This window comes from Primulina tabacum, chromosome 2, assembly GCF_025594145.1.
Source record: "Primulina tabacum isolate GXHZ01 chromosome 2, ASM2559414v2, whole genome shotgun sequence".
Lineage (NCBI taxonomy): Eukaryota > Viridiplantae > Streptophyta > Magnoliopsida > Lamiales > Gesneriaceae > Primulina > Primulina tabacum.
This window is the reverse complement of record NC_134551.1, coordinates 49,812,222-49,826,358: the sequence shown is the minus strand read 5'-3', so window position 1 is coordinate 49,826,358 and position 14,137 is coordinate 49,812,222.

Below are 14,137 nucleotides of genomic sequence, written 5' to 3'. Positions count from 1 at the left end.
TTTTTTAAAATATTAAATAAAAAATTTAAAAATTAATTAATCAATAAAACTATTTTCAAAATTTATATTAATAATATTTAATAACAAAAAATATTATCATTAATTATCTTTATTAATTTTTTTTATGTTTTGTAAAAGTTCCAAATGTACTTTACATTTATTATTATTCTAAGATTTAAATGCCTCCTTTTCTTAGCTCAGTTTTTCTGAATACTAGTTAATCTGCACACGCGATACGTGTGTGTACAATTTTTTTTATCATCATCGATGGACTAAAGTGAAATTTGACAAATTATGGAGGGACTAAATCGATATTTGAATCGTTGAAATAAAAAAATAAAAATAAAAGTGTGTGTTGAAATTTAAAAAAAACAAATAAACAAAAGTGTAATATTATTATCATATAAGGGTAAAGTTGGAAGAAAAATTTGGTGTCCTTCCTAGGTGGTTACTATCACATACTCATCCTTAATAAAATAGAATAGATGATATATCGGATGGAAACCTTGCGGAGCTGTAAATCTTATAGAGTCAAATTTGCGAAACGCTAGTTATATATCAAGTCAATCCATTTCACACGTATAACTCTGTGATCCTCTCAAAGAAACCTACTTTTTGTCATTTAACACGAAAGATTTGAAACTTCATGTGATTATGGTTGGTGGCGGTGTTTATTATCTATATTACTATGTTATTAAATATGACATCCTTATTTGAATTGAGAAGCTTACCCGTCAGGAGGGACACCTATATTTATTTACAACTACCGCCACCAATCATAATCACATAAAGTTTCAAATCTTTCATGTTAAATGACAAAAATTAGGTTTTTTTGAGACGATCACAGAGTTATATGTGTGAAATGGATTTACTTGATATATAACTGATGTGAAAAATAATATTTTTGTTATAATTTTTTATGACTTCGATCATATAGAAAATCGATTTTGTAAAATTCTAAATTGAAATGAGAAACAGTAGTTTTTGTGAAATAACAAATACAACCATGTGATCCATTCATCAAATTATATTATAAAAAGAAATAATTAAAGCTCAGCCACTAAATATAGTGGTCCTTCGTGTCAACTATGCCAGCGTTGTCTGTATCCAAGTCATTGTTTTGTCAAACATGTTAACAAGAACAAAATGCCAAACATAAACCTAAAGACAGATTGTTTTCTCCACAATTTCACCAATTCTATATTTTCAAATGTGTTTCATTTTCTGTAAAACTACCAATCAATCACTTTATTAATCGTCTGAAAAATAATTTTGAAGGACCATTAACTTTTTATATTTTGAACTTTGATCCATTTTGATGCTCACGGGAAATTTAGGGTCCGATCCACGCAAGCGTCATTAATCCAAACACGGGCTTCAAAATTACCATGGACCTGAAATCACAAATAAGACCGTTAGGAGGGGGCCAGGAGGGTGTCCTGGCGTAGCCCCTCCGACGCTCAAGTCAGAGACTGAGGATATATCGGGGGACCAGCTAAGGGCGCTGCTGAAAACAATATAGTGAATAGCTTAACTGAACAATCAAACCTGATATTTATAGGAGGATACCTGGGCCCTTGATGGGCTTATCTTCCATTTGGGCTAGGGATGAGCCAAAAGTAGTGAGCCCATCCATGTCTTCCATCTGGGCTAGGCCCATCCATGGGGTATCACCAGTCTCCCCCTCCCGAGTCGAACTGAATCGTAGGTTCAAAGTTCGATTAGTTGTGTTGTCCTTGGTTTATCGGCGACGAGGACGTACCGTAATAGAAAAATTTATTTCGTTTGTCGTTAACGAACGATGTTTGCCGCTGCGAAAATTACGGGGATCGCAAGGGTGAGGCCTTGCATTTTTCCTGCCGTTCTCCAGTCTCCCAAGATTTGGAAACAAATCAAATCGCAATCTTAATCTGGAGCGTGTAGGGGCTGAGCTTTTTGGTCTACAATTTAACTATTACAAGTTCGAATATTTTTATAGTACACGATGGATCGGACTTATCAACCAGAGGATTAAATAATAAGACGAAGTGATCATGTTAATGCTTCATGTGCTCGATTTGGACCATCACCAAATTGCAAAAGTATTTGTTTATTACTAAGATCCATCCAGATTTAAAATACCATTACGTATACTCTTCTCAAATACAATCTTGATCATGCACATACAATATCGAAAACATGTTAGAAGACAGCATGTTTGATCAGTTCTTATAAAAGATCCCTGCAATTTTTCTTGACCAAGGACATAGCCCATGTGACACATCGTTCCAAATACTTCAGTGCATACGAATTTTAATTAAGGTTCGAAATATGAAAATTATATATATTTTTGATATTTTGATCGGACAAAAACTTATGAGTGGAATATCAAATAACAACGTTTATCGAGATTTAGCTTTAAAAACCATGTCATCCACATATATATATATCTAGAGCCAATTATTAAAATTAAGCTTTGAGTTTCAAGAAGATTTGGGACTTTTTTTTTATGGAGATCAGGTCATCTGGCAGCTTCAATCACTCACCAACCATACACATATCGTATATACGCTGAAATTATGGACATTTCGATCTCCTTTCTGTTTGGATAAATATTCCAGTGGCCGTAAGTTCTCTGTTTATATCCCTTCAGTCACGACTCCATGGATCAAACAATTAAAGTCCTCCTTTACTCCTCGTTTGTATTGAATTCGCATTTTTTTAGGGGTGACCAAATATGTTAGTCACCAAATCACCCTTTAATTAATTACAAGGGGGTTGAACATTAAAAATATAATGCAACCTTCGTTTGATTTGCCTGTATTATAATTTTATTTCGCGATAATTAATTTGATACATAATTGTTATGTAAGCTTGGTACGGTTGATAAGAGAGTAATTTGATTGCACATTCACACCATTCGATCATCTCATACTATATACAAAACAGTACGAGTTATCATCAAACGCGCTCGACTAGTCACCTTCTAATAATATATCCATATAATGAAAGGAGAAGCTTAATTAGTTAATTATCTTTTTTTTTTCTTTTAGTAGATAAATGATTTTAATTTTAATGAATGTGTAACGTGCGTGTGCCCTAGCTCCGAGACAAGCTCGAATCGGAGGAACAACCAGGAATCGATGAGACAACTTAATTGACCACAATTAATTATTCTTTTTTATTTTTTTCCAAAAAAAAATAATGTGCTAACGAGTCTTTTGGTAAGAAATCATCCTCACATGGGAGATCAAATTTTTGTCTCTAATTAATCAACTAATTTGTATGACAGCGAGGCTTGCAATTCTCATCTGCAATTCATTATTTATATGATGTGAATTATATGTCTAAAGCCTAAGATTTAGACTTATTTTTCGTAATTATATTTTAGCATGGAATCGATTCTATTCTTTTTTATATTTTGTTATGAGAATCAAAGTACCCAAGTCAATAAATTATTTTTTTATAAGTAAAGCGGCCCCAAATCAAGCCATTTAAATTTCTTCCAACCAAGCCACTTAGGCTCATTTACTCTAATGACAATTATTATCAAGCAATAATTATTTGATTTAAAGCAGCAGTGGAAAAAATGTTTAAAATACTTTAAAATGGACCTCAGAGCCTAGAAAAAATTTCGACATGACCTCTCCGTAAGTAGGACATCCCGAAAAACTCAAGCATCAGTTTATAACAAAATATACTCCAATTACAGTCATTAAAACAAAAATCAAAGTCAAACAACCTATAACCGTACTGGCCAGAACTAAGCAGAAATTAGAACTTATCAAGTACTCAACAGATCATAAAAACCACAGAGTCGACTCAGAACATCACCAAAAACAGCCAAATATCACTTTAGACATGTTAAAACATGTTACCGGGCTCGCGGACCTTACCGAGCTTGTAGGTAATGTGGCGGGTTGGGGCCGGGTTTCCAGGAACCACCATTAGACCAATAGGCCGGGAAAGACGATCTAATCCACCATTTTTGCTAGTTAAAACGCATCCATTTTATATGGTTGTACGGTGTAGGGCGGATTTAGCCTATTTTCACATCTCTAATTTGAATACAATTTTTTTTCCCTTTTCTAATGAGATCACGAGGTATTCGATTTTTTTAAAAAAAAAAAAAAAACCCCAAAAACTAGTAATTGAAAAGTAATAGAAGTGAGAGGCCAAAAATTCTTTTCTTCTCAGCTTCTAATTTAGTTTCTCAATCCATTTTTTCCATAAAAAAGAAAATCTCATTTTCATAATCTATTTACACATACAAATTATTTCTTTTATATATATATATATTATAAATGTACACTTTCTAATACAAGGCTGTTTTCTTCTTACATATAATAAGGTCGCAAAATTAAGTTGACGCTAAATACATCAATTGTTAATGGACGTCTCCTTTTGCCTCAACCAGGGCCGTATGAGAATCCGTCCAGCAAAAGCCCAAATCATTGTCTCGACAACCAACATATGAGCCTTCATAAGAACTCAATTGTGTCATTTATGCAGTCGGGCCAATCATTTTTAAGCCCTTACTTCAATCTTTGAAGTACTAAAAATATATATATTGAAATATAGATCTCAAATTGCAAATCTAATTATAATAAATTTTTCTTCAGCTCAAAATAAATAAAGAAGAACACAAAAACTTACGTGAGATAAACTCATTGTTCAATTTTATGAGACAGTTTCACTAATCAATTTTGTGATACATATATTCTATTTGGGTCGATCATAAAAAATATTACATTTTATTGTAAATATGAACATAGATGACTCGTTTCAAAAAAAAAAATTTGTAATATCAGAAAAAATATTTGATCACCACACCAACCACGCGTTTCTTGTTATTGACCACAACAGTTTACCATCAAAATGAACCAATTTGTATTCAAACAAATCCATCAACGTCTTCAAAACTAATGGCCCATAAAATATCATTGGTCACCACACCTTAATATGAACAAAAAATTGTCTCACCATTTTTCGATTTGCAGCCCTTAATAGATAAGTTTTTTTTTTTTTAATGTTAATCCTGGTCACTTTCGAGTTTGGTTCCACTTATTCAAAACATAGGAGTCACGATCAGTGGAGCACTAATTTTCTAAATTATACTCGCAAAGTGGAGGGCATCATTTGGCTTTATATTGCAGCTGTTATTGAAAGTCAAAAAAATTTTAAAAGAAGGTTCTTGATTGAAAATGTGATTGAAAGGGAACCAAATTAGAAATATAATTACTGCCACGATCTTTCTGGTTAAAAATAGAAGAGGTCGGAGCTTGAATCCAGGTGATACAAAAACCACCCACTCCATTTTGTAATAATAATAAAAAAAATTAGAAGTCTACTTTCTTGATATTCTGGCAAAATTACTATATCTCTATGTTAAATAGGGTATGATATAGGTAAAAGTTAAAGTCTAGCCATGAAAACTGATACCTCAGGGATGAACCCATCAAGATCCGGCCCAAACTCCCCGCCCATATCTAAGGCCCGCAGGTGAATGGCTCGTAACAAGCCCAGGTATTCTCCTATAAATATCAGGTTTGAGCGTATGATTATGATTCCAAGATATTGTTTTCAGCAGCACCCTTAGCTGCTCCCCCCATATATCCTCAGTCACTGACTTGAGCGTCGGAGGGGCTACGCCTGGACACCCTCCTGGCCTCCTCCTAACGGTCTTATTCGTGATTTCAGGCTCAGGGTAATTACAAAACCTGCGTCTGGACTAGTGACACTTGCTGGAAGCGGATCCTAAATTTTCCGTGAGTATCACTTGGCGCCGTCTGTGGGAATATTTGAGTTGAGACGTAGAGATGGTAGGGAGGAGAGGGAGTAGAAGAGTTAACTCAGCGTCATCGCGTCCTCAGAGGGGACCCGAACAGTCTCATGCTGAGGCGAGGCAGGAACAACCCCATCAGGAGACAAGAACTAAACAACCTCGTCAAGAGACCAGGGTCGAGCAACCCCCTCCTAATGAAAATGTGGGGAACTTGACCCTGGAGCAGTTGGGTCAATTTATCACTCGGACAGTGGATGAGGCTATGAAGAGGAACCAAGAAGCTGTGTTCATTGAAGAGCAGGCCACTCGCCAGGAGCGAGAGGAAAATGTTGAGGGCCAGCAGAGCAGAATTGAAGAGACCCAGCCCCTCCCAAGCGAAGGGAATGCAGAGATTGGAGAGATGTGGAAGGAAATACGGATGTTGAGACAACAGGTGGGAAGTAGAGCGCCGGCCCCCAAGAAAGGAAGTCCTTTTTCGCTTGTCATTCTGAAAGAAGGACTTCCCCCGAGTTTCCTACAACCGAATGTTGGAGAATATGATGGACATACCGACCCCGAAGAGCATTTGGGGAGATTTGAGAATGCGGCTCTGTTGCACCAATATTCAGATGGAGTCAGGTGTGGGTTTTTCTGGGCACGTTGGTGACGTCAGCCCAGCAGTGGTTTAACACTTTGCAGCCCAACTCTATACGTTCTTTTGAGGACTTCTCAGCTGCCATCTTGCACCGATTTGCTAGCAGCAAGAGGCACCAGAAAAATTATTTGAGCCTGTTCGTGATGAAACAGCAAGAGAATGAAACTTTACGAGAATTTGTCCAGCGTTTCAACAGTGCAGCGCTGGAAATACCAGCGGCTACTCCTGACATCATGATAAGTGCCTTCACACAAGGATTGAGGGGAGGGGAGTTTTTCAAGTCGCTGGTCAAGAAGCCCCCGTCAAGCTATGATGAACTGTTGGCTCGAGCTGAGAAATATGTAAACTTGAAAGATGCCCAACGGTACAGAAAGATGGAGAACCGGCACGGAGGAAGTAGAGTTGAGGGAGTGGAGAAAGGAGGAAAGAAGAGGGGTGCGGGGGAAAGAGAGGAAGACAGAACTAGAAGTAGAGGACAATTCTCATCACATGTTCCCCTGGATAGGAGTCGTGACGAGGTGATGGAGGTGAGGGAGCCCGCGAGGAGGTGGGAGAAGTCACGAAGGGTTGAGTGCAGTGCTAGATTTCCTTCGCGGGACAGACGAGAAGGATCCGCATCCGGGAGTCGAGCGAGGTCTCACCCGTCCCCTAGACGTGGTCAAGGCCCTCCATGGATAAATCAGGGGGTTGGGGAGCAGAGAGGAGAAGGTCGAGGTCAAGATGTCCTTCAGGAGCCCGTCGAACCGACGAGGGGAACGAATGAGGATAATCACCCTACGAGAGGAATGATTCATATGATCTCGGGCGGTGCTACCGATGGAGGCTATGGGCGAGCTCGGAAAGCACATGGGAGAAGATTGGAGAACTTTGAGATATATAGTGGTGCAGACTTACCACAAGAACCCGTCATCAGCTTTGGGCCGGAAGACCTCCGAGGCGTTGTGACTCCACATAACGATGCCTTGGTAGTGACGGCCACCATTGCCAATTATGATGTGGCAAGGATATTTATTGATAATGGAAGCTCCGTGAACGTCTTGTTCAAGAGCACGTTGGATCAAATAAAGGTGGAAGAATTTGAGTTTGAGCCGGTCTCCACCTCGCTGTATGGGTTTGCAGGACATGTCATCCCGTCGCTGGGTCAGATTACTCTTCCCCTATCTTTGGGACGTGACTCTCGGCGGGTGACAAAGATGATAACATTTACCGTAGTGAATACTTCCTCATCGTATAAAGGAATCCTGGGGCAGCCAGCCTAAGGATTTTAGAGTCGTAGCTTCCACTTATCATCAGAAGCTTAAGTTTCTTGTGAGAAAATGAGTTAGAGTCTTGTGCGGGAACCAAAAAGTCGCACGTCGTTGTTATGAAAGAATCGTGAAGGAAGAAGAAAAGAGAGGTCGCGAGCATTCGCATGGAAGCTTGAGCTCAGTCTTACAGTTGTAGAGTCATTCGCAGAAGCTTCTAAGTGGGTAACTTTGTCCTGTGGAGATACAAGAAGAGCAGAGAAGAAAGTTGGAGAATGCGCAGGGTAATGCTCTAAAGAGGCCCGGGAGCACTTATCATCTTAGAGAATATTAATCTTGACTTGAATTTTGCTGTATTTCATTTCTGAACTTGTCTTAAGTTATCAGTTGAAATTTAATAAAGCCAAGTTCTTATATTAAGTTTATGGATGTTGTTGTATTGTGAGGATGAATAAATTTTATTTTCCTGCTAAGGCATCGCCTAGCAGAGTTGGGGAGGAGAAAAATTTTATTTTCCTGCTAAGGCATCGTCTAGCAGAGGAGCAGAGTTGGGGAGGAGAAAAATTTTATTTTCCTGCTAAGGCATCGTTTAGCAAAGGAGCAGAGGGGGGGAGGAGCAAAAATTTTATTTTCCTGCTAAGGCATCGCCTAGCAGAGGAGCAGAGTTGGAGTGGAAGAAAGATTTTATTTTCCTGCTCAGGCATCGCCTAGCAGAGGAGCAGAGTTGGGGTGGAAGAGAAATTTTATTTTCCTGCTAAGGCATCGCCTAGCAGAGGAGCAGAGTTGGGGTGGAAGAGAAATTTTATTTTCCAACTAAGGCATCGCCTATTAGAGAAGCAGCGTGTAGAAGAAAAATTTTATTTTCCTACTAAGGCATCGCCTAGTAGAGGAGCAGCGTGTAGAAGAAAATTTTTATTCTCCTGCTAAGGCCCGACCTAGCAGAGGAGTTAGAGGGTGGAAATGTTGAATTTTTATTTTCCTGCTAAGGCCCGGCATAGCAGAGGAGTTAGAGAGTGGGGGTGATGAATTTTTATTTTCCTGCTAAGAAGGCCCGGCATAGCAGAGGAGTTAGAGGGTGAGGGTGGTCAATTTTAATTTTCCTCCTAAGACATCCCCTAGTAGATGAGTTAGAGGGTGGGGGTGGTGGATTTTATTTTCCTCTTAAGGCCCGACCTAGCAGAGGAATTAGAGTGTGGAGGTGTTGAATTTTTATTTTCCTGCTAAGGCCTGGCTTAGCAGAGGAGTTAGAGGGTGGGGGTGGTGAATTTTTATTTTCCTGCTAAGGCCCGACCTAGCAGATGAGTTAGAGTGTGGGGATGGTGAATTTTTATTTTCCTGCTAAGGCATCGTCTAGCAGAAGAGTAGAGTTTGGGAGGAGAAAAATGTTATTTTCCTGCTATGGCGTCGCCTAGCAGAGGAGCAGAGTGGAGGAGGAGAATTAAATTTTCCTACTAAGGGCATCGCCTAGCAGAGGAGCAGAGTTTGAGAGAAATTAAATTTTATTTTTCCTACTAAGGCATCGCCTAGTAGAGGAGCAGAGTTTGGGAGGAGAAAAATTTATTTGGTTTGTCGATAACGAAAGATGTTTGCCGCAGCGGGGATCGACCTGCCCGGTCAGGTCGTGGGGGTGTGGGGGCAACGCCCCCATAATTTTTTCAGAAACCAAGAGATGCGGACAAAGGGAGATCGCGAGGCGCTGTGCTAGGCAAGAGTGTGGGTTGGGTGTGCGAGAGGCGAGCTTGGGCTGTCGAGGGGCGAGTGGGCGTGCTTGGGCTGGCGTTGGGCGAGCGTGGCTGTCGGGGCGCTCGAGCGGGCTGCGGGGCTTGGGCGAGCGTGCTGAGGGGCTGGGCGAGCGTGCTGTCGGGGCGTTCTGCGCAGCTCAGGCGAGCGTGGCACGGGGCTGGGCGAGCGTGCTGAGGGGCCGGGCGAGCGGGCTGCGGGGCTTGGGCGAGCGTGCTGAGGGGCTGGGTGAGCGTGCTGTCGGGGCGTTCTGCGGAGCTCGGGCGAGCGTGGCACGGGGCTGGGCGAGCGTGCTGAGGGGCCGGGCGAGCGTGCTGGGGGGCTGGGCGAGCGTGCTGTCGGGGCGTGCTGCGGGGCTCGGGCGAGCGTGGCACGGGGCGTGCTGCGGGGCTCGGGCGAGCGTGGCACGAGGCGATGGGCGAGCATGGCGCCAGGCGAGCTCGAAGCTCCCGGCGAGCGTGTGGCAGGCGGCACGGCTAGAAGTTGGTGAGCGCGCGCGAGGGCAAGGCGCGCTGGAGAGGGGCAGGTGGGCGCTCCGGGCGAGCGTGCAGGCGACGTTGGGGCTAGCGCACAGGCGGCGCGGCGCTGGATGCCTGGAGGCGATTGAATATGTGTAGGCAAGGTGCGCTGCAATGGTGGAGCGTGTGTGAATTGAAGAAAAAATTCTGTATGGGTGAAGTGAGAATGAAAGCAAGATTACGATTTGATTTGTTTCCAAATTTTTGGAGACTGACAAACGGCTGGAAGAAAATACACAACTCGTAACCGGTGACCCGAGGACAGCACAACTAATCGAACTTTGAACCTACGATTCAGTTCGACTCGGGAGGGGGAGACTGGTGATACCCCAGGGATGAACCCATCAAGATCCGGCCCAAACTCCCGGCCCATATCTAAGGCCCGCAGGTAAATGGCTCATAACAAGCCCATGTAGTCTCCTATAAATATCAGGTTTGAGCGTATGATTATGATTTCAAGATATTGTTTTCAGCAGCACCCTTAGCTGCTCCCCCCATATATCCTCAGTCACTGACTTGAGCGTCGGAGGGGCTACGCCTGGACACCCTCCTGGCCCCCTCCTAACGGTCTTATTCGTGATTTCAGGCTCAGGGTAATTGCAAAACCTGCATCTGGACTAGTGACACTTGCTGGAAGCGGACCATAAATTTTCCGTGAGTATCAAAAAGTTTGTAAAGAACAATTAAAATCTAATTTCTTAATGTTATGTCACAATTACTATATCTTCGTATTAAATTAAGAGTATGTCTCTTCTGATTATCTATGAGACATGTCAACCTTACCGATATTTATAATAAAAAGTAATGCTCTTAGCATAAAAATTAATAATTTTTATGGATGACCCAAATAAGAGATCAGTCTCACAAAATACGACCCGTGAGACAATCTCACACAAATTTTTGTCTTAAATTAAATAGCATATAAGATAGGTAAAAGTTATTGTCTAGCCATGCATAGTTTTGTTATTGCCTATTGTCGCTGCATCTGACCTTGAATAGGTGATGAGTTTTGAATCTTATTATAATTTGAATAGTTTGTTAGCATCGTGCTAACCTATATACGTGGAAAATGAATATCTTATTTTTTGTTTGAACCAATGTTTATATAACTGGATTTGTTTGGTGATCGAACAGGTCGATCGGATCGGTTTAATCGGACGGTAAGATTAGAACACTGTTATGATATATAAATATTAATATAATATAATAAATAATATGTTTTCAATTTTAAAACCTAAAATAGGTATATTACAAAATACAAAGTTTTGAAATTGAATAATTATATACATATATTCAAAATATTAATTATAGTTATATATTTTTTAAAAACAAAATAGCAAATTAAATAAACTTTCGTATTACTAAAATATTTTTTTTTTGAAATCCAAAAATAAAATATAAGTTTTTTCTGAAAAAAAAAAAAAGAATCGAAGAACCGGTTGAATCGGTTTTCCGGTTTTTCAGTTAATAGTCGGTTTTTACCGATTTCAACCGGTTCGAACACAAAAAAAAAAAAAAAAAACAGTTTTTGAGGTGCTCCGACCGAACCAGCGACATGTATGGGTCGAATTTTGAAAATACTGGTTTGAACAATCGGAATGCGTACCCAACTATAGGTGTGTAATTTGACAAAGCGATAGACTTTGAATTATTCGTCCATACATTTAATTCCCAAAGTCAGAGAGAATTATTTTTGTAGGAGTGGCATATCAATTATATATAATTCGAAATTGTGATTTTCAACTGATACATCAGACAAATCGTACCTAATATTTAATACATAGGATTACATTTCTCTCTTGTGATATTTTGGGAGTGGCGAGGTTCACGTTTCGTTATCCATGATCTCATCGACGTATTCTACGTTAGTTGTGTGTGTGTGTGTGTATATATATATATATATATATATAGTTGTGTGATCAGCACAATAATCAGGTTAGGTCGATGCTACATGGGCACTGTCCCCACATGGTTTGGATGGACAAGATTCACACACATATGTGATTTTAAAAAAATTAGTGGATCACATGTATGTGTGGCTAAATTTGGGCCCTTGATTCTATCATGAGGATAGTGCCCCTACATGTAGGATGGAATCAACCCAATAATCACTACTCTCTTGTTCCGCAAATAGTATGTTCAGTTGACAAATTAATTTATTAATTTAAAGCACGATTAATTGCTGTGATGACTGAAATTTATTAATATACGGTATTTGATCGTAATAGTACTTACTGGAAAGCTACTTTAATTACAAAGCTTTTTTCTTGAGGAAAACATATCTGAATTCTGGAACATTGAATCTCGATCGGAAAGCTTTATACTTCACACTGTTATATGTTTGAAAACATATTAAGCGGAGGTATATGGCAGTAAATTTCGGAAAAATTACAATTTTCATTTTCAATGTTGGTCGTTTTACGATTTTGATAGTATGTGTTATCAAAATTGAGTTTTAGTTTTTTGTAAAAAAATTTTAGTCATTTTTCAGTAAGAGTATCGCACTCACCGGTGAAATGTTGGCATTAATTACGAAAAAATCGACCAATTACGAAAAATACTAAGATAACAAACTATCACTGAAAGTTAACAATATAGAAAACTAAAAAAAAAAAATACAAAACCAAATATTCATTAATTTGATAATGAATACGTGAGCGTTACAATAACGTGAGGTAAACATCATGTTGCAAAAATGACAAAAATTATGAAAAATACAAAGATAACGAGCTAAAAGTGAAATTTGACAATATAGAAATCCAAAATTGCAGAAAAAACAAATATATAAAACCAAACATTCATTAATTTGGTAGTGTATACGTGGGAGTGACACAAACGTTAGATTAACATCATGTTGTAAAAATGAAAAAAAAAATGATGAAAAACAAAAAAAATAACATACTAAAACTGAAATTTGACAGCATAAAGTAATAAAAGTGCAGATATACAAATTCACGAGACAAGATATATACATGCAGGTTTAGATATAATGAAAAAAAGATTCATTGAACATGATTTGATATGAAGTACAATTATTTTTCCTAAAGTATTTGGGTGCATGCATTGCACCAAAAAGAACACCACAAAGATAGCATTGTTTACATCGATATTTCATTATTATGCAAATGGAATGGGTGTACCGACGAATGAGGCGGCCTTGCCATTAATACGAGAATGCGACAAATGGAAAAAGGGTGTGAACAAAAACGTATTTTTACGTTCAAGCCATCGTCGCTAGTGGTAGGTACCCCTCGAAATTTGTTCTTCAAGCGTCAATTCAAAAGACACGACTCTTGTTATCCCAACTAAGCAACAAAGAAAAGGACCCTTCTAGAATGGCAAACTCGCCATAATTATTGAAATTTCAATGTACAATCGGATTTAGGGTTAGTCTACGTTACATCGGAAATTACAAGTAAACGAGACAAAACAAATTTGTTTCAAACTTTTAGGCCGAGTGAATTAATCAACTATGAAATGTTAATATTAGGTATGAAATTGAAAATTAGAATGGCAACTTAATTGCTTAAATATCACGCAATTACTCTAATAATAAACAAGTCATCATCCGCATCAATTAGAAGGTCAGGGGAAATGACTGGGAGGCTAATAGACAAATTCTTTTAATAATGGCAATCAATTTACAAATTATACTATTTGACTGAAATTTAATTAAGCTATTCAAAGTGAAGACACGCAACATTATATCTTAATTAATTCACTCATCGTTTTATTAGCTTAGAAAATCGTGACTAAAATATATAACAAAAATTTATGTGAGACGGTCTCACGATCATATTTTGTGAGACAGATATCTTATCTGGGTCATCCATGAAAAAACATTACTTTTTATACTAAGAATATTACTTTTTATTGTGAATATCAATAGGGTTGACCCGTCTCACAGATAAAAATTTGTAAAACCATGTCATAAGAGACCTATTCAAAGTATATATCAAGGACATTATATATTTATTTATAATAGTATAGTACTTGCTTTCAGGGGGGAAAAAGGAAAAAAAAAAAAATAAAGAAAAAGATGGTATTTTTAATTGGGTCAATTGCAGAATCCAGGCAATCTACGCCTCAATTATTTTATTATAATTCACGCGGATGATGCAAGGCAACAATTGAAAAGTGCTCAATTAAAATACGATAAAATCTAAATATTTATAAGTAGAATCTGAAGAGAAAGCAAAGCGTAGGACCCTTTTTAAAATTTTTTATGTATATTGAA